Below are 19,148 nucleotides of genomic sequence, written 5' to 3' on the forward strand. Positions count from 1 at the left end.
ATGAGGGTGGCTTGAGTCATGCACCTGGGACAATCACCCTGGTCCCCTCTGCTTTCTTCTGGCCTCCATGCTGAGGTCTCCATGAATCAAAATGTCAGAGGAGGGACCTTCCTGCCGGAAGTGCTGGAAAGGCAAATGCGGAGGAGACAGTGCTTGCTAGCAAAACAGAGAAGGATCTGCTGTTCAGTTTTATTCCTCACACTGATTGGCAGTGGTTCTCCAGGGTTTCAGGAAGGGGCATTCTGGGCCCTACCTGGAGATGACCTGGGACCTTCTAAAAGGCAAGGGAGGTGCTCCATCAACAAGTCACGCCCTTTCCCCCATACAGTGCTGTTGAGCTTAGCATCTGAAGGTATAAGAACACCAGCCCCGTTTCCTATAGTAATGCTCAGAGCATTCTACATCTGGTCTCAGCAATCAACACAGCAGCCTTGCAAGGCATGTATCCCTATACTGTCTCTGTGCACAAGAGGCTAAGGCAAAAAGAATGATGTTTTTTCCTGATGGCCAGCTATCCAGCACATGGGAGGAAAACATGGCAAGTGTGCTCTGAGTGGGCAGGGATAGGTCTGATGTACATTTCCATGATGCACTTAAGTATATCTTGCTTGGATTGTTCAGCCTGGGTCCGTGGCGACTCAATTTCAGCCCTAGAGGAAAATTTAGGGCAAACATTTTATTCTGTCATATTTTTTTTAAAAAAGGGGATAAGTTTTAAAAGAGGGGGAAAAATATGTTCTGTCCATCATTCTTCAAGAAAGAGAAAAAATTAGTTTCCAATTATCGTATCTAAAATTCATGATTCCTCCTAAATTTCTGACTAATCAGGGATATCATAAGCCTAATCATTTAAGGTAATTATCTAAAAAAAATGTAATTTGTTCTATATTTCAAAACATAATGAGCTCCCAGGCGTATCCAGAATGGAGAGATGGTGAAAGTTACAGATGTTACTGCCAGAGAGAGAAAGAGAGAGAGAGACCCCTCCTCTCTCTTTTTCTCTATAACAACATGCTGTAGATAAAAATGGGTGCTCTAATTCCAGCTAATTTGATGCAGTGGGCCAGGAGAAGCATCTGTGGTTGTGTCCAACCCGTGACAGGCTGCTCTTCAGGTAAGAGTTCTGACACCAAGCTGAGGGTGTCATCATCAGATAACTGACCACACATAATGAGGAACCCAATAAACATCAGAACATCACACTTAAATGCTGAAGAAAAAGAACCTCAGACTCACCAGCAGTCGACTAGGGGGTAAATCTATTTTTATATTGCACCACTTCAGACTACAGGTGTGTGTGGGATGTCACAATATAGAATGCTCCTCCACAGAAACAAAATTCCCTGCACATAGAAAAACAGCATGTCTTGAGTCGGGGGGGGGGGGGGGGAGGCAAGGCTAGAGCTGTTCTCCCGGTACGCTAGTTTTCTATATGCAGGATTTAGAAATGTTGAGGCGGGGGTATTGGAAAGCATTCGGACATAGGAGCACCCACATCACATGCAATGGAAGTAGTTTAGCCCAGAAACTTTTGTTTCCTCGTCTGCAGTTTAAGGGTTTGTTTGCTGGTCCAGATGTCCCAATGGGAAGCCCCCAACTGAACAACTGGCATTCAGAGGCACACTGCCACCAATAGAGGAGGGAGAATGCAGCCGTTGAGACTAGCTTGTGAACACCAGGGCCTGAAGTGCATTTTCCCTAGGAGTGGCTACAAATAGCCATCAACTCTCCATTCAAAACAGCTCCATTTTTGACCAGGCAATTTCCACCCCCCAACTTATTAAAATAATGTTTCCCCTAGAATTTCTCAAGATGTTTCACCTATGCATAAGAAACTCCAAATCTACCTCTGTGTTCCCCTTCCCCCTTTCTTTTTTTCCTTTCAACTTCTGCACCTGCGAAAGGAAAGTGGAAGTCTTTCTCCACCAAGTCCCCAATTGCAAGTGGAGGATTGGAAGGTGACACAAAGGGGTACTGTGGAGCTTTATACCAGCTGGGTCTGTGAGGTTGCCCAGATGAATGCTAAAACTCCCTTCTTCTTCTTCTTCTTCTTCTTCTTCTTCTTCTTCTTCTTCTTCTTCTTCTTCTTCTTCTTCTTCTTCTCCTCCTCCTCCTCCTCCTCCTCCTCCTCCTCCTCCTCCTCCTCCTCCTCCTCCTCCGCCTCCTCCTCCTCCTCCTCCTTCCTCTTCTTCCAGGACAAAGCTGCAGAAAACCGTCCTCTACTGAGATCAATGCTGTGCCCGAAAACGTTTAGAAGAGGTACATGTGCCCCTCAAAGCCTCTTCCACGAGTTCCTCACCCGCTTGGCAGTTCATGTGTGCAAAGTGTTGAGATGTGTGTGTGTGTGTGGAAGCCGAGCTGATCAAGCCCCCTCTCCTCCTGAGCCCTTGGAGAGCCCCTGCCCATCAAAAGGTGGGGCTGCCAGGCCGCAGGAGGGTCCGGGGGCCTGGCCGAGTCAGAGGCAGTTTCATCTGCTCACATAACCCCATTGACTCGAGGCTCCCATCCATCTTGCGTTTAGCTGATGTTATTATGATTCTCACGTAAAAGGAAGACTAATGGATTTCTTCCTTGAGGCAATTAAAAAGTGATTTGTCACCCGCCAAGATGTATGGCTTAGTATCGGCAGATATTACTTTGCTGTGCCACTGACTGAGGCGGGGTGGGGGGGGGGAGAGAAAGAGAGTGAGAGAGAGAAAGACGGAGAGCGAACACATTAGGGGGTGACAGGGAAGTTCAGCTTGTTGCTGACAAAACAGGAAAGGCCTCACTTGGCAACTTTCATCACCTTTGAGAACCAGCCACAGCTGGCACAGAGAACTTTTGCAAGGGCAGTGGCTGGGGGGGGGGGGGTGTTGCCAAGGAAAGAAGCAATTCAGCTCTTTGCAGATGTCCCATCCTTGTGCCAGGGGGTCAGTGCTGTCCAGACCTCAAATCTGAGGTCTCCCCAGGGGGAGAAGGACCCCCCCCAGTACATCCCCATGCAGCCACTTGTGGTCCCAAGGAGACAATTGAGATGGGCACCCCCTGCTACAGTACTAGAGTGTTAGAATTCCTGCTCCATGATTGCAGTCATGGGATTGTTGTCTATCACATGATGGTATATGTTTTGATTCCACAAAGTGGGAAGTGATGGAGACAGGATGTTTGTGTTACTGTGTTCCATGAAGTGGGACTATTGTCCTTTGTTCTTTTTCTCTTTGCTGTCTGATTCTAGAGAGAGAGGGAGCCATGTTGCAGTGCCCTGTGTGTGTTTATATGTAAATAAAGCAGATTAGCCAAAATGTTGAGTTGCTGAGGTCTGTCACACGAACTGCGCAGACTCTATTGATCCCTAAGTGTGCCGGTGTCTGTTGGCATCGGTTGCTGTGATGTTCGGGCTGAAGAAAACTTTTGAAGCTCCCGAACAATCAACCAGGAGGGAGAGAACATGCCAGTCGGGCATGTGTCTCTGCCAGGGTCCTACTCAAGTGTAGGACGAGTTCCTGACACAGAGGCCCCCCCTGGTTGGGGGTTGAAGGATACCCGGAGGAGGCTTATAGAAGACACCTAACCCTGATTGACACTCCTTAATATTGGCTTTGGGGTCACTCTAAGAATAGTTTCAGGGTTAGGGTTTAATTCTGTTTGCATCAGAAGCCAGATCTGACAAATTCACACTTTCCAAAACAATTGTGCGAACCGAAATGTAGCCACCCTAAAAAGAAAACCCCATACTCATCTGAATTTTGCGATGCGGCTCTCTGACCAACCGACATTTACAGAAATGCACATGTTAGGGGAAAGTGTGTATAAAGGTAGTAGAGAAAATGACAACAACAGCAACAACAAAAGTGCATTACATTAGGAGAAATTGCTTGGGGAAAAAACATGCACATTAGTCAAAACATCAAAGAATAATGTGTTTGTAAGGTGAAAAGCCCTCTACAATGTTGATGAATTTTCATGAGGATTTTTTTAAAAAAACAAAACAAAAAAACCCAATTGCTGCAAAATGTAAAGAATTGAATTTAAGATGGGGGGAGGGAGGGAGGGAGAGAGAGAGAATCAGAGAGAAGTGAACTTGTCAGGTCATGACACCCATGAATGCTGGCTTTGGGTTTGTTGGCTGCAGAATCCAAGGTTGCCAGTTGGATCATCTGCATTTCAATGAATGGCTGCAGTTTGGCCATTTGGGGGCGTCATCCCCATGATTGGAGCAGTGGTTAGGGCAGCCACCAGTACTTCCTTCCTGTCTGCGAGAGGAGGCCTTGCACTTTCGTGGATCAAAAGGGCCCTTGTTAATGCACATGGTAACCTTCCCTTTCAAAATCCTTTGATCCCCTCAAGGCTCCCAGCTCATCAAACTTTAAAGGACTGGCATTATTTCTGAGCACACAACAATACCAAAGTTCAAGGCACATCTTTTTATCTCTCTTAAAGAAAAAAGAAAAGGAAAGGAAAACCCTGGAACTTTAAATCCAAAAACGGAGCAGTAAGCAAACGTTCTCCAGCTTTCACCCATTAATGGTTCATAGGGATATTTTCTTAAAAAGAAAGGAGACCCCCCCTCCCAGTTTCCTTTTTTTTTTTTTTGTAGCAAGTGACCTTGTGGTAACCTTGCAGCCTCTACGCTGCCGCCCTCCCCTTTTCTCCATCTCCTTGGGGGGAAATGGCTTGAAAGCAGATGAAAGACCCTTCTCCGCTCTTTGGGGTTGTTTTATGGAACTTTCTGGGCCTTTAAAAAAAGAGAAGAGGATGTCGCAGCACATCAAAACCCTTACCGCACATAAAGGGAAGCAAGCGGAAATCACTTGATATTAAAAAACACACACCAAAAACCTTTGCTGAAGGTGTCTTTCCTTTACTTCCATCAAATATTACTGGCGTCTAGGATGTTCCTCTTTCTCATTTTAAACACAGCTCTTGAACGTCACCCAGGCACCCTTGAGTGATGTAACTCAGGGCCAGTTATGTTCCCCATATAATGTTGCCTGGGAGTTGTGCTCCTATACGCCACTCCAGAGACAAAAGGCATAATCTGTGAAGGACTTACACTTTGGCTTTCCTATAAATCATCCCGCCTGGATCCCTCGGTATTTTCAGAGCGCCAGTGTATTAGCTACAGATGACCCCAAAATCTTGAATCCCTTTCCCAGCAGAGCCGGGGGTTCCAAAACTCCCAGTTCCCAAAGCGAAACTGATGGGATTAGGAATGCTCTGTGTGGTTCTGTTTGTTCTTATTTTTGGCTTCCCAACAAAGCCTCGTGGATAGGCAGTTTGCCACACCCCACCTTCCGATGATTCATCACTTCCAACACACTCAAAACTACCGATGAGCACAAATGTGCATCGGTAACAACACTGCAAAACTGTCATCTTTTTGTGGTTGTACATACAGAGCTATTCTCCTGGTGTTTCCCAATGCAGAAGAGAGCACCGACAGATCAGTGAAACAACAGGCCCTGGTGCACTGGCCTGATCCAACAATGGTCTTATATTCTTATGCCTCATTTCTGGCAGGGTCCTGGCTCATGGGACTGCGGCTCTCAAAACCGCCTTTCACACCAGCTTTCTACACTATTTTAAGATCACTTTTTCAATCATACCTTGATCATTAATTCAGAATCTATATCAAAAGTGCTCCAACACCCTACAATGCCCGGGCAAACTGGCCCGTCTTTGCTTGGCACCAGAAATATAACAGTGTCTGCGCCAAGCGTACTTCCAAGGGGAACATTGCACATTCCCACCACAGTCACTTTCACACTCAGCTTTGACAGGCAGCCCTGTGCAGTTTCCGTGGCTTTGGTCCTTTTAGCTGCTATTTCAGCTGCTCCTATTGTTTATGCCGATTTACAGTTTATGGCTGTTTTAATGGCTCTTATGTAATTTCTGATCTGCAGGCCACCCCGGGGACCACGACGATGGAGGGCGGGCAGTAAATCTGCGCGATAGATAAATAAATTAAGCTGAGTGCGCCTCTCATGTTTGTTTTAGACACTCTCCTGCTCAAACTAAAATCCAGGTGGCAGATCACAAAACGGCAGCAGCAGGACGAGAATGGAACTGGGGGGAAGTAAATCCACTTCATTGCATCACATGGAACTCTGTGCGACCAGAAGGCATTCCTTTGTCTTCCTCTCAAAAAAAGCAGCTTTGGTGCCACGGAGGATGCCATTTGGATCAGGGCTTTGCCCTAGGGCTTCTTTTTGCAGGAGAAAGAGGAATGCCAATCCCGGAAGATCCAACACTGTCGGCCCCTTTAAGGCTCCCGGATGTAACCATAAGCCTTTGCAGAGACAACATCTTTCCAGATGCAGCCAGTAGGGTGCCTTGGTAGCTCCCTGGGCCTGGAATTTATGGCCATTTCCCCCACAGGCCCAATACCGAAGCAAAGCAAGACACTCAAAAAAGGCACCAAAATTTGTTGCTCTCTCAGTTGCGCCAGTGGAATGGCCCTGCAGTCCTTCTCCTGCAGCCTGATGAAACGAACGGCTTCTGCAGGTAGGAGTGTGGGGAAGGGCCATAGCTCAACAGCAGAACATTTGCCTTGAATGCAGGATGTCCCAAATTCAATCCCTAGCATCTGCAAGTAGGAAATCTTGAAGATCGTGGGGAGCGGCTTTCATTCATGCTGCTCCTGATGCTGGGAGAGGGCCTTGCATTGCAAAGCATACCCTCTGCTCCTGAGCACTGCATCCCCAGCCCACCCAAATTGGGCCAGCAGAAGCCCCCTCCCCTGACCAACTTCTCCTGGAAACCTGGGCTGACTTCCAGAGGCAGCCATGCAAATCATTTCTCCTCTCTCCCTCCTCCCGCCGCCCAGCTTATCGGTGTCCTTCGCAGCACTCCCAACACTTACGCTCGAAGGGAAACTATTTGTAAGAAATATTTCTAATTTGCAGGCCTGTTTTTCACCAACTATTGTTTTCCTGAACAAGAGACATTTATTAAGATTAATGCCAGGAAAAATCAGATTCTTCTTTTCTCTGATTTCCCCCAGGCCCTCCTTGCACTTCCCAGTATATTGATGGAACAGAGGGCCTGCAGGAAACTCAGAGTTTTCTCATATAATAGATATGCTTTATATATAATGTACTAGCTAAGGGCCCATCAGTATGACAGGCAGTGAGGGGTGTTGAACCACCTTCCTCATGGCCCCAAGCGCCCCTCCTCCAGCATTTAAGCCAATTTATGCACCAATCTGAAACCTAACATACTTAGGAGTAAATCACTCTCTTTCTTGCGAACTCCTTCTGGCCTCTCTTCTTCCCTGCTTTTACTCTTGGCGTGCCAGTGCCTAAATGGCTCTCATATTCTGATCCCATCCCTGCCTCAGTCCACAGTGTCATGGCCCTTCCAGCTGCCATTGGCTCAGCTGCTGTGATGTCACAGAGGGTGTGGCTGCTTGAGCACTTGGGTGGACAGAGAAACTTTAGAATATGGAGCACACGTTCCACAAGAATGTTGTGTGGAATTAACATGATGATCTGGGATATGGAGACACTGTGGAGGCCCCAGAGGTGAGCTGTGTGGCTCAAGGTGGGTATTGCAGATGCTCCAAGGGCAGCAGGCAAAGGGCCCAGGAGAACAAAACGTGCAAGAGATGACATCTCAGAAGAAGCCAATGAAGGAGTTGGGTGGTGCCATTTGAAACAGAGTGGTGGAGCTGTTGCGTCAGGAAGGTCAGGTTCTAATAGACAGCTGTACCAGGCAAGGCCTCCTCAGGTGAACAATTTCTGAGGGCTTTACAGGTGATGGAGGAGAGGTAGTGGTCCTGCAGCATCTCTGAAGTCCAGGGCTCCATCTGCCAGGCTCGTGGATGAACAAGTAGCAATTGTAGGAGGGTGGAAGAGCTTTGTGCTGGGCTGGTGAGACCCACCACCCCCAGAACCTTCCGTGGCTCCCCACGGAACAAGCCATGCCTTCCCAACCCATGACCAGGGGACAGTGGTCCATCAGAACAAGGCCTGTTTGAGAAGACCAGCCATGCTCTTCTGCCTTGGGAGAAGAACCCCAAAGGAATGAAGTGTTCACCTTCGCCAGATTCGGACGCTCATTTGAATCTAGAGAGAGGTGGGTTGGGAGCAGAGCCCCTCACTACTGGTTCCTTTGCCTGCAGCATTGCCAGCTCTTTGAGAGCATCATGAACAGGCAACTGGTGCAGACCCAATGCTTTTCTCTGCCACTCCAGAGTGTTGTATGCCAACCACGGCACTGCATTCATGGGCAACAAAAGAGTTTGGGGGTTTATTTCCCGCCGCCGTTCTTGTCATCATCTCAGCTCCACGCCGAGCAGCTTGTTTCTCAACAAACAAAGCCCCAGCCTCAAAAGCAGTGGCACATTGCTGCAATTTGTCTCTTTTATTACATTTTGGAAGAAAGGCACTTCTGTATGAATCGGGAGCCGGCAGAATCAATGAATTCCCAGTCTGTTATTCTGTTTATGATTGAGCTCTTGAGTGAGATGCTCCCTGCCGTGCTTGGTGTGTGTGTGTGTGTGTGTGTGTGTGTGTGTGTGTGTGTTTGATTTTAAGATGAAGCCATTGAAAGGGAGGGCAGGTATGAACTAGGCTGCTTTGTGTTGCTGCTCTGCCTGGTGGGGATGAGCTGGACTTCATGGGAAACACCAAACCATGATATAGGGGAAGGACCACTGCACATCAGTGGGAGGGTGTCTGGCTTGCAAAAAAAGAAGGTCCCAGGTTCAATCCGCAATGGTAGAATTGGGTGAGACCCCTTGGCTGAAACCTTGGAGGGACACTGACAATTAGCACAGACAATATGAGATGGAAGAACGCTCTGACTTGGGTACAAAGCAACTGGCTGTGTCCATATCTTCTTAATCACCCCCCCCCCCCGGGTTTCTGCACAACTCATTAACTGGACCCAAAACCCTCTGTGAAAGGGGTACAGGGCAGTTTGTGGCAACAACCCACCACACAACCTCCTGGCCTGCATAATGCAGTGGAATAATTGAATGGTACAGTCCTGAACTGGCAGGGTGAAGTGTCCCATTTCAGACAGCTGGTGGGGGGGACTCTTTCTATAGCTTCTAGTAGTGTGCCCTGTTGAAAACAAAAAGCAAAATACCCCCCCCCCCCCCAACAAACATGAAAGAAAACTAAGGCACTAGGGAGAAATGTCCTGGTTCAGCTCTGTCTCCTTCTTGGAGATTGCTTTTTCTTTAAATAAAAGTTGGCAAGCATTTTTTTTAAAGGGAGGGGGGCTCCCCTGGAGTGGCACAGCCCGGTTTCCCACGTTTGGACTCTTGTCTGTCCTGATCTGGCTTTCTCTTTGGGTCAAGTCGACTGGTCTACAGTGGGCAGCACCAATGCTGAGAAGCTGTCGGTGGCCTCCCCAAATTTTCAGGTGATAAAGCAACCAAGACTGTGCTTCCACCTGCCATTTCAGAATGACATCCAATAATTCTCCTTTTCTCAATGCAGCCTGAGAGATGCACCCCTGAGCACAGAGTAGGAAGCATATATATATATATATATATATATATATATATATATATATATATCATATCAGCTTCCTACAGTTCTCTCCTGCTCAGCTGAGTGCCATCCCAGCACCCGACAGAAGGAGAAAAAACGTTGGAGGGGATGAATGCTGACAGCTCAATATGAAGAGCTATAGAGGTCTCGCATACAAGAAGGCTACAGGCTGACAGCAGATATTAAACACCAGGGATGGTGGCGAGGAGGACTTCCTCCTGGTCTTCACCAGGAGGAGGGGGCTCGTGCGGTGCTGGTGGGGAAGAAACTCATTTTGTCAAGAATGCTAGACAGCTCCAGCAGTCAAGGGCGGGGAACCCCTTTCAGCCCCAGAGCTGCATTCCCCCATGGGCACCTTCTGGGTGGTGGTGGAGGAGGCTAGAGCAAAAATGGACAGAGGCCAAGAGGTACAACCAGGACTGTGGTGCAGGAGGCTACGTCAACTGTGCAAAAGCCAGATGTTTCTACAACCCATCCACACACTTTTCCATCCGGGCAAACAAGAAGTTCCATTTCAGTTCCAAGACAAATGCAACCTTAGAACTTGTGGACATCCAATGGAGTCAAACATTGGAAGATTCGGGGCAGATAAAAGAAATGACTTTATTCAGAACCATGAGGGCTTGCATCTTGCTTCATATTCTATAGGAAGGACTGCTGTCCAGTGGCAGAACACCTGCTTTGCATGCAAAATGTTCCAGCCTCCAGGCTCACCATCCTTGGAGTCTACAGGTAGGACTTGGAAGGACCACTGCCTGAAATCTCGGAGAGTCGCTAACAGTGAAGAGGAAAGGGTCTTCAACATTTGCTACCATTCCTCATCTGCCAGGGCATTCCTGAAAACCACAGGGCACTCTCTGGACACATTCTGGTTTTTTTTGGGGGGGGGGGCACTGGACAGATGGGGACGACGACCAGCTTTTTTATTATTAAAAAACACACACAAATTATTTGCAGACTCTTCTGCATGTTTACTCAAAACGAAGACTCACAGTGGAGTCCAGTGAGGCTTCCTCCCCTGGAGACTCCAGGAGTCTTTCCCCCTTAGGAGTGTGCAAAGGATTGCCCCTTTAAAGTGCTTTGAAGCACAATCCTTTCCCATTTTTATCCAGCCCCTGCAAGCAACCTCACCAAGAAGCTGAATCTGCTTTGCGAGGTTTCAATAATAAGTACAACCAGCTCCATTGTGAACCAAACAATCTAGTAAACAGTCTTGTGTTCTGAAAGACAAACACACACACCACTGCACATCTCTTTGAGAAGCCGACGCAGGGTCATTCTACAGAGGATTAAATGAATGCAAGCCATGCCGAGTGGCGAAAAGTTTTTGGCAGCGTGCGATGTGGAGGCAGCGTCCCTCAGATCTGAGGTGTTACAAATCCACAAAAGTATCTGGCTTCCATCTGAGAAATGCTGGGAGGCACGCTATTCTGGTCTGAAATAACTCGGGCTTTGTGGGGTTATTTAAGGACAAGGGACACCCCCCATCACCACGCCTTGGCTGGTGTCACCAACACGTGCTGGCACAATGACCATAGGAAGGGGAGCCGTGTGGGTGGAGCTTTCTGCAGCCCCCCCCCATGCACCCAATATTCCACCTGGTCAGATATTCTGGAATCTGTGTCATTGGATTTGGGTTGCATCCTTATCCCCAAATGGCTCAATGGTCTGGTAAATCCCCAACTCCTAAGGTGGGAGAAACACATCAAACTAATGGCTTCCTGGCAAGGTGTGAAGATGGAGATTTGGGCACATTTGTCATTAGCTACCTGATCACCACCTCACCCAATCCAAAGCCGAGAATGAGCACAACTGGAGATGCAAAACTCTGAAGGCTGCTGACAGATTTCCCCCCCTCAGAAACCCACCATTTCATGCTTCTCTGACTGCTCTCTGCCTCAGAGGAATCCCGGCAGCTGGCAAGGAAGCCTCCTGTGAAAAGCTATGCAGGCCTGCAAGCGGTGGGCGCGTCTCTCAGGCCTCCAGAGCTCCCACCCCATTAGTGCCGGTGAGGTGAATCTGGGAAGTGTCCAATCCACAGGGAGTCCAGGGTGCTCAGGCCTCTTGCTGGGGGGATTCCACGTTCAACACCCGCCAGCTTTTTGCTCTGTGGAAGAAGCTGAGCATTTAATAAGAGCAAACACCCCTTCAGGAGTAAAATAATCGCAGGCATCCAGGCATCCAAAGTGCTTTCTCTCTCCCTGCCACCGAGCGATAAAGACGTAAGAAGAGACCTGCCAGTGGTCCATCTAGTACAGCATCCTGTTCTAACAGTGGCCAGCCAGATGCCCCAGTGGGAAACCCACAAGCAGGATTCGAGCACAAGAGCACTTTCCCTTCCTGTAGCTTCCAGCAACTGGTATTCAGAAGCATTGCTGCCTCAGACGGTGAAGGAAGAGCATAGCCATTGTGTCTAGCAGCCGTTGATAGCCTTCCCCTCCATGAATCGGTCTAATTATCTTTTAAAGCCATCCAAGTTGGTGGCAAGCCCAGCCCATTGCAGTCAGCAGCCCCCTATTCAATGGAGGTTCGGGACACAGCATCTAATGAAGAGGGAATGGCTTCCAGAGCAGCCATGGACCTCCAAGGCTGTGGTGCTACCACTGAATGAATCCATGTGTGCTGGGCCTGGGGGTGAAACGCAGTCCAGGACCGGTCCAGAATCCAAAGGTTCCACTAGGAGTCAGTCCGACAGGGCCAAGGCAGGACATGAGGCAGGAAACCAGGCAAGGACAGGTACAGGATCTCAGGCAGGATCTAGCATACAGCAATGTTGCTCCCACAACCTGGGGCGGGGTCCAACAGCCTTTTATCTTTGTTGGGGTAGTGGCCGGTCCTGATCCCCCGGCGACTCACCTCCCTGTTTCGCCCCAAAGCGAGCACTCCTCCTGCGAGTACTAAGGTCTCTCCTTCTCTCAGACCTTAGTCTTTGCAGCTCGGGAGACGTTGGTGGGTTACTAGACCCAGGAACCGCCTCTGCCTTCCCTGACCCAAACGGTAGTGGAGCAGCTGTAAGTGATGGCTCAGCTGAAGGCAACGAGGTAATCTGGAGCCAGGGCAGGCTCAGGCCCCTGACTCGGCCCTGCTGGTATTTGTTGCAGGGAAACCTGTGCAGACTGGGACTCTTCAGGATCAAGCCCCAGACTTGGTTCAGATGATGCCTGAGGCAAAGGTGGAGACTGAGTCCCCTCTGGTTCCGAGTCCGAGTCCCAGGCCATCACACCGTGCTAATCTCAGCTTCTGGAGGGGTTTTTGGCAAGAGTAGCTCCCTCCCTTAGTCAGTATGCCTCTGGCCTATCCCCTTCTCGTCTGCCACACAGAGAACCAATGAGCAAACAGGCTGTGGCATCAACAGCTTCTCCTCCTCCTTCTCCTCCCTGCCACTGGCGTCTCAGCCAAGCAGGCTGCACTGATGAATGGAGGAGTCAATGGGTCCCCTCCTGGGATGCATGCCTTTTTTGAGGGGTGCCCAGATGTTCCCAAACTGGGCAACTGCCCACCCTGGACAGGGTTGCACTCCCATGGAAGGAGCTTGGTTGACCAGCTCAGATCTGCCTCTCTCCATTCGCAACTCCCGTGACCTCTGACCATGGGGCACGCCGGGTTGGAGCTACTGGGAGCTGGACTCCCAATCAACCGGAGGTGACCATGGGAAAAAGCTGATGCACTGTGCAGGATGGCCCTGAGGCATTGTTGGGAGCCACTTCCTTGTCAGTCCTCCAGAAAGAATGTTCTCCCTTCGGGACCTTTGCTGAGGAACCTGCCTCCCTGTTGCCTCTCTGATGATTAATGGAAAGCTGGCAGCCCCCCTTCCTCTGCTCAGCCCCCACTTTCTTCAGCTCTTGTGAGACGAGGCCTCACCTCACTGCCCAGGCCGCTAATTGGATGACAATCAGTTCCAATTTATTCCATTTGGCCCTTCATTTGGGCACAGCCAGCAGCACGGAGGCCGATTTCAGTCTTTTCTGAGAAGGAGGAAAGCAAAATAAAAAGCCGCAAAGCTAGAAGATCATCAGGCTTCTGCTAAACAGAACCAAATACGTGTTCTCTCTCTCTCTCTCTCTCTCTCTCTCTCTCTCTCTCTCTCTCTCTCTCTCCAACTCCCCCCCCCCTCCAAAAAAAGCTGATTGCTGTGTTAATGAAGACAACTGGCCTTGGCATTTAGGAGTTTGCAAGCTTGGTGGTTTGGCTTCTGTCTCCCAAGCATGAAGACACAATTTTAACAAGTGTCAAAACAGAGCTCAACAAACCAGCAACAGGACACACACACACACACACACACACACACACATTGTGTGTGCAAGGATTACCAATGTCGTTATTCACGCCTTGCCAATGAGAAAGTTCCTTCAGAACTTCAATTCAAGATGCTGGTGGCTACAGCTGCAATCCTGGGCCTGCTAACCTGGGAGGAAACCACACTGAAATCACTGGGTCTTACTTCTGAGGTGACGCAGGCTGCAATCCTAAGCGCACAGACTAGTGAGCAAGTCCTCTGGAGATGAGTGAGACTCACTTCCAAGTGAACAGGCGTGAAGGCCAGGCTTGCGTGCCTATAAAAATGTCATTTCTTATCTCTTAACTTGTTTTGCTGTTTCTTATCGCGCCGCACTGCTGAAGGACTTATATTGCCTTGCTGGTGATTAGGAAGACGGATACTGCAGCTTTAGAGGTTTCCCCCCCCTCCTTTCAAACAAGATGACTTGTGAAGAAGAGAATTCTGCATTTCATCACTGGCAAAGTTAGATGTACCTCTAGCCCAGCCTTGCCCAACCTGGTGCCCTTTTGCAATACAACGCCCACCAGCCCCAGTAGTTGTGGCTGGGGCTGATGGGAGTTGTAAGCCAAAACATCGGGGAGGGGGGAATGACCACTTTTGCACACTTTGAAGTTTTAGCCTTTCTTCTGTCTTCTATGCAAGGCATTTCGTACTTGCTCAGGGAAGCACAGACCATTCCAACATTACAAAGAATTGTGTCTTCTTATATTTCACACTTGCTTCCATAACTTTCGCCCAAGCACACAAGCAAGGAAAAAACTGAAGCTAGAAGGTGTCCCAATTTAACACATGGCTTACCATAGCTGTCAACTTTTCCCTTTTCTTGCGAGGAATCCTATTCGGAATAAGGGAATTTCCCTTTAAAAAAGGGAAATGTTGACAGCTATGTGGCTTACGTATATGATCTATTTTTTAAACTTCTCCCTGTCCTTGTGAAGCTTGCAGTGCATTATGGTTATTTATTTATTTGTGCCATCCCACAACGCACAAGAACGCTGGCATGGCTCAAGGTTTGGGAGCCGTCGCTGGAGACATCGCACTGCAATGCATTTCTGCATCGGGAGCCGGGGATCCAAACAATGTATTGTGCCGTTAAGGTTACACATCAAACTTAACCGTGAACTTGCAGCGCTCAAGGGAACAATCACATTATGGCATGTTTTATACGTTTCCCGACACTCTTGAAAATGGGTGCCGAGCCTGGATTTGAAATATAGAATTGTTGGTGTCTAATCTGCCAACCTGGATGGCTTTAAAAGAGGGTTAGAAAAATTCACGGAGGATAAAGCTCGGAATGGCTCCTGACTCTCACGACTATGTTCTGCTTCCACAGTTGGAGGCAGTGTGCCTCTGGCTACCAGTTGGCTGGGAATCACAAATGGAGAGAACACTGCTGTTGTGCTCAATTCCTGCTTGGGGGCTTCCCATGGGGGCACCTGGTTGGCCACTGTGAGAACCAGATGCTGGACTAGGTGGGCTTCTGGCCTGCCTGATCCAGCAGCATTGTCTTATGTTCAGAAAGAGCAGCCAGGCACCATGCAGATGATTTGCAGAACATGGACCACTTATAAACGTCACCTCCAGCTCCTCGAAAGATTCCATCAAGGGTGTCTCCGAAAGTTTTTACACATCACTTGGGAAGACAGGCAAACTAATGCCTGAGTACTGGAAGAAGCAAAGATCACCAGTGTTGAAGCAATGATTCTTCAACATCAATTTTGTTGGACTGGTCATGTTGTGTGGATGCCTGATTATTGTCTTCCAAAGCAACTACTCTATTCTGAACTTCAGAATGGAAAGCGTAATGTTGGTGGTCAACAAAAGAGGTTTAAAGACTCTCTCAAGGCAAATCTAAAAAAATGTAGTATAAACACCGACAGCTGGGAAACACTGGCCTGCGAGCGCTCCAATTGGAAAACAGTCTTTACCAAAGGTGTCATGGGCACTGAAGTCGCTCAAACTCAGGACGAAAGGGAGAAACATGCTAAGAAGAAGGCACGCTTGGCAAACCCTCACTGTGATCATCTCCCGCCCAGAAATCAATGTCCCCACTGTGGAAGGATGTGTGGATCCAGAATTGCTCTTTGCAGTCATTTACGGACTCACTGTTAAAACTGTGTTTATGGAAGACAATCTTACTCGGCTATGAGTGATTGCCAAAGAAGAAGACGACTCACAAAACCCACTCAGTCACCTTGAAAGTAAGGTAGGCACAATAAAGCCCACAAACCCCCACCCATGGAGATTTTACTGAAAATTTCTCTCCCCTTTTGCTAATTTTCAATTGCAATTTCTTTTCTCATTAAAAATGGATGGAGAATAGTTGAATTAATTTTCCCCCTTTTTTTGAAGAGCACCACAAAAAACACCCCTGCCCTGCATAAACACAAACACGAACTAAAATTGCATAATATATAAAAAAAACACCATGCCCATACAGACAAAAGAGTCTAAACAGCAACAGTCTAAACATCAGCCTTGAGGCCACCTTGATATTCTTGAGCTTTGCTCACAAGGGTCATAGGAAACATGCAAGCCCACTCACCACGACAAGGTAATGATCCAGCGAGTGGGTTAATATGATAATATTATATGATAATATGACAGCAACAATTGCAGATAACAATGTATCTCAAAGTGAATCATTCACAGTGGGATCAGGTGTTAAACAGGGTTGTGTTATTGCCCCAACTCTATTCATTATTTTCATTGCCATGATCCTAAACTTTGCTGAACAGAAACTCCCCACCAGAGTAGAATTCATATATCGAACAGATGGAAAGCTCTTCAATCTGAGCAGGCTGAAAGCAAAGAGTAAGGTTACCATAACTTCTGTCATAGAGCTTCAGTATGATGACAACGTAGTGTGCGCACACTCAGAGGATGACCTCCAAACCATCCTAAATATCTTTGCAGAAGCTTACAAAAAGCTTGGCCTATCACTCAACATCCAAAAAACCAAAGGGCTGCACCAACAAGTACAAAATAACCCCTCTGCAGCACCACAAATCCAACTCAATGGTGTAACGTTGGAAAATGTCGATCACTTCTCCTACCTGGGCACTTATCTTTCCACAAGGGCCAACATTGATGCCGAAATCCAGCATCGCCTGAGCTCTGTGAGTGCGACTTTCTCCCGATTGAAGTGCAGAGTGTTTGAGGACCAGGACATTCGCAGGGAAACCAAAATGCTTGTTTACAACCTTACTGTGTGCTTGTGAAACATGGACCACTTATAAACGCCATCTCTAACTCCTCAAAAGATTTCATCAACGGTGTCTCCGAAAATTTTTACACATCACTTGGGAAGACAGGCGCACTAATATCAGTGTACTGGAAGAAGCAAAGATCACCAGTGTTGAAGCAATGATTCTTCAACATCAACTTTGTTGGAATGATGTTGTGCGGATGCCTGATCATCGTCTTCCAAAGCAACTACTCTATTCTGAACTTAAAAATGGAAAGCGTAATGCTGATGGTCAACAAAAGAGGTTTAAAGACCGTCTCAAGGCAAATCTAAAAAAAAAAGTAGTATAAACACTGACAACTGGGAAACACTGGCCTGCAAGCACTCCAGTTGGAGAACAGCCTTTTCCAAAGGTGTCATGGGCTTTGAAGACACTCGAACTCAGGACACAAGGGAGAAACGTGCTAAGAGGAAGGCACGCCTGGCAAATCCACACCGTGATCAACTCCCACCCAGAAACCTATGTCCCCACTGTGGAAGGACGTGTGGATCCAGAATTGGCCTCCACAGTCACTTACGGACTCACTGTTAAAACTGTATTTATGGAAGACAATCTTACTTGGCTACGAGTGACAGCCAGAGAGAAAGATTCTTGAGCACACTCTGAAGCCAAAGAGGCACATCAGCAAGTGGAGAACTCCCTGAAGAGGGAGCCCCTCTCCTTGCAGCAAGGCAGGAGCACAGCTTTGTCTCTGCTGAACTCCCTAAAGGAATTGGCAGGCCGGGTTCCTCCTGCGTTTGCTGCTAAGAGAACTGACAGCCTGACTAGTCACACACACACACACACCCTGGCTCCATACCTTTCCCAAACACCTTGCGAACACGCACACCTTTCAAAGGTCAAGTGGCTTCCTCACAGAAACCCTCCCCAAACGTCACATGGTTTCTCCCTGAGCTGTGTTCGGAAGAAAGATCCAGCAGAGAAGTGAGGGGTTGAGAAATTTTTGCCCAGCCCTAGTGAAAAGCAGCCTTTCACTTGGCTTCTGGGAGTGAACTAGAAGCCAGCTACATTCTCCTGCCCCGGCAAGAAGCCAGTCCACTGCTGCCCCCAAATACTGTGTCCCTCAAACAGTCACCACTGCGGCTGAGCTGCATCTGCTCCAGGTGGGTCATTTCAGAATGCTCCCAATTCAAGCTAGTTCATTTAGTCCTTATTTCAGCTGGGGATCAGTTTGGATCGGGCCACTCCCCCCGGACTGGAGCCCTGGGGTCTCCCTTGTCCCATACATACCTTGGCCAAGGTAGCAGCCTCATCCCTTAAGGCGAATGCCTGGGCACTGTGGTACAACTCATGGTCATGGGGAAAGTGGGGAACTGCTTTCTGCCACTCTCAACAGCATATTGAGGAGCAGCAGGGCTCTTCTTCCCCCACAGCTGCTGGTGAGTAAGTTTGGGTGAGGCTGCGGTGGCATGGAGGGCTTGATGCTGGGACCTCTCTAGGGAAGGGACGGAGTAAGTCCTGCTGGGCCCAAACTCTGGAGGGGTCTGTATGTCATTCAATGGAAGAATACGGGCATTCACTGGTTTAATCCATGAATTGCTCCCCCTAGTTCACAGCTGGTTAGTCAGGCTCAGCAAATTGGACAGCTTGGAGGGGAAGGAGAGGTCAGTCAAAGCTTCTTGACCCTTTGGACATCAGTGGGACAGATGCGGGCAGGGCTGGATCCTGCAATGCGGTCTGAATGATATTTGCCTGCTAGAATCTCTCCCCCCCTCTCCATCTAGCCTCCAATGTAGTTCTTCTTCACCTGCAACTTGCGGGCTCGTTCCAATCCCTCGAATGGCATAAAAATTAACAACATTAAAATGTCATGATTGTCCCACACTAATTACGCACCTAATGCATAATTAGCCGTGGACACCTTTGACACGTTTTGGTCACTACCTGCACTTGTGTGTGCATGAGAGAGGGAGGGGAAAATCCCTTCGTGGTGGTAGCAAGCAAGGCAGGGGACCATCCATGCTGTTGTCTAACAGAGAGGGAGACAGACAGAGAGACGGAGAGACAGAGTTCTGCATGCAGGCACCTTCGGCTGGAGAAGCACCGGTCTCAATTTCCCAGGCTCATCTTCTTTGCAAACAAGGTGGGGGCGAAGAGAAAGCAAACCCGCCTGGTGATTGTGAAGAAAATTGCTTA

The 19,148-nt window shown here is 48.4% G+C and overlaps 1 protein-coding gene across 5 annotated transcripts in view; it reads right to left on the reverse strand.

The window, feature by feature from the left end:
• CAMTA1 (calmodulin binding transcription activator 1) overlaps nt 1-19,148 on the reverse strand; it is a 680,765-nt gene that overhangs the window by 142,702 nt on the left and 518,915 nt on the right. The gene's annotated exons all lie outside the window — the stretch shown is intronic.

This window comes from Podarcis muralis, chromosome 7, assembly GCF_964188315.1.
Source record: "Podarcis muralis chromosome 7, rPodMur119.hap1.1, whole genome shotgun sequence".
Classification (NCBI taxonomy): Eukaryota; Metazoa; Chordata; class Lepidosauria; order Squamata; family Lacertidae; genus Podarcis; species Podarcis muralis.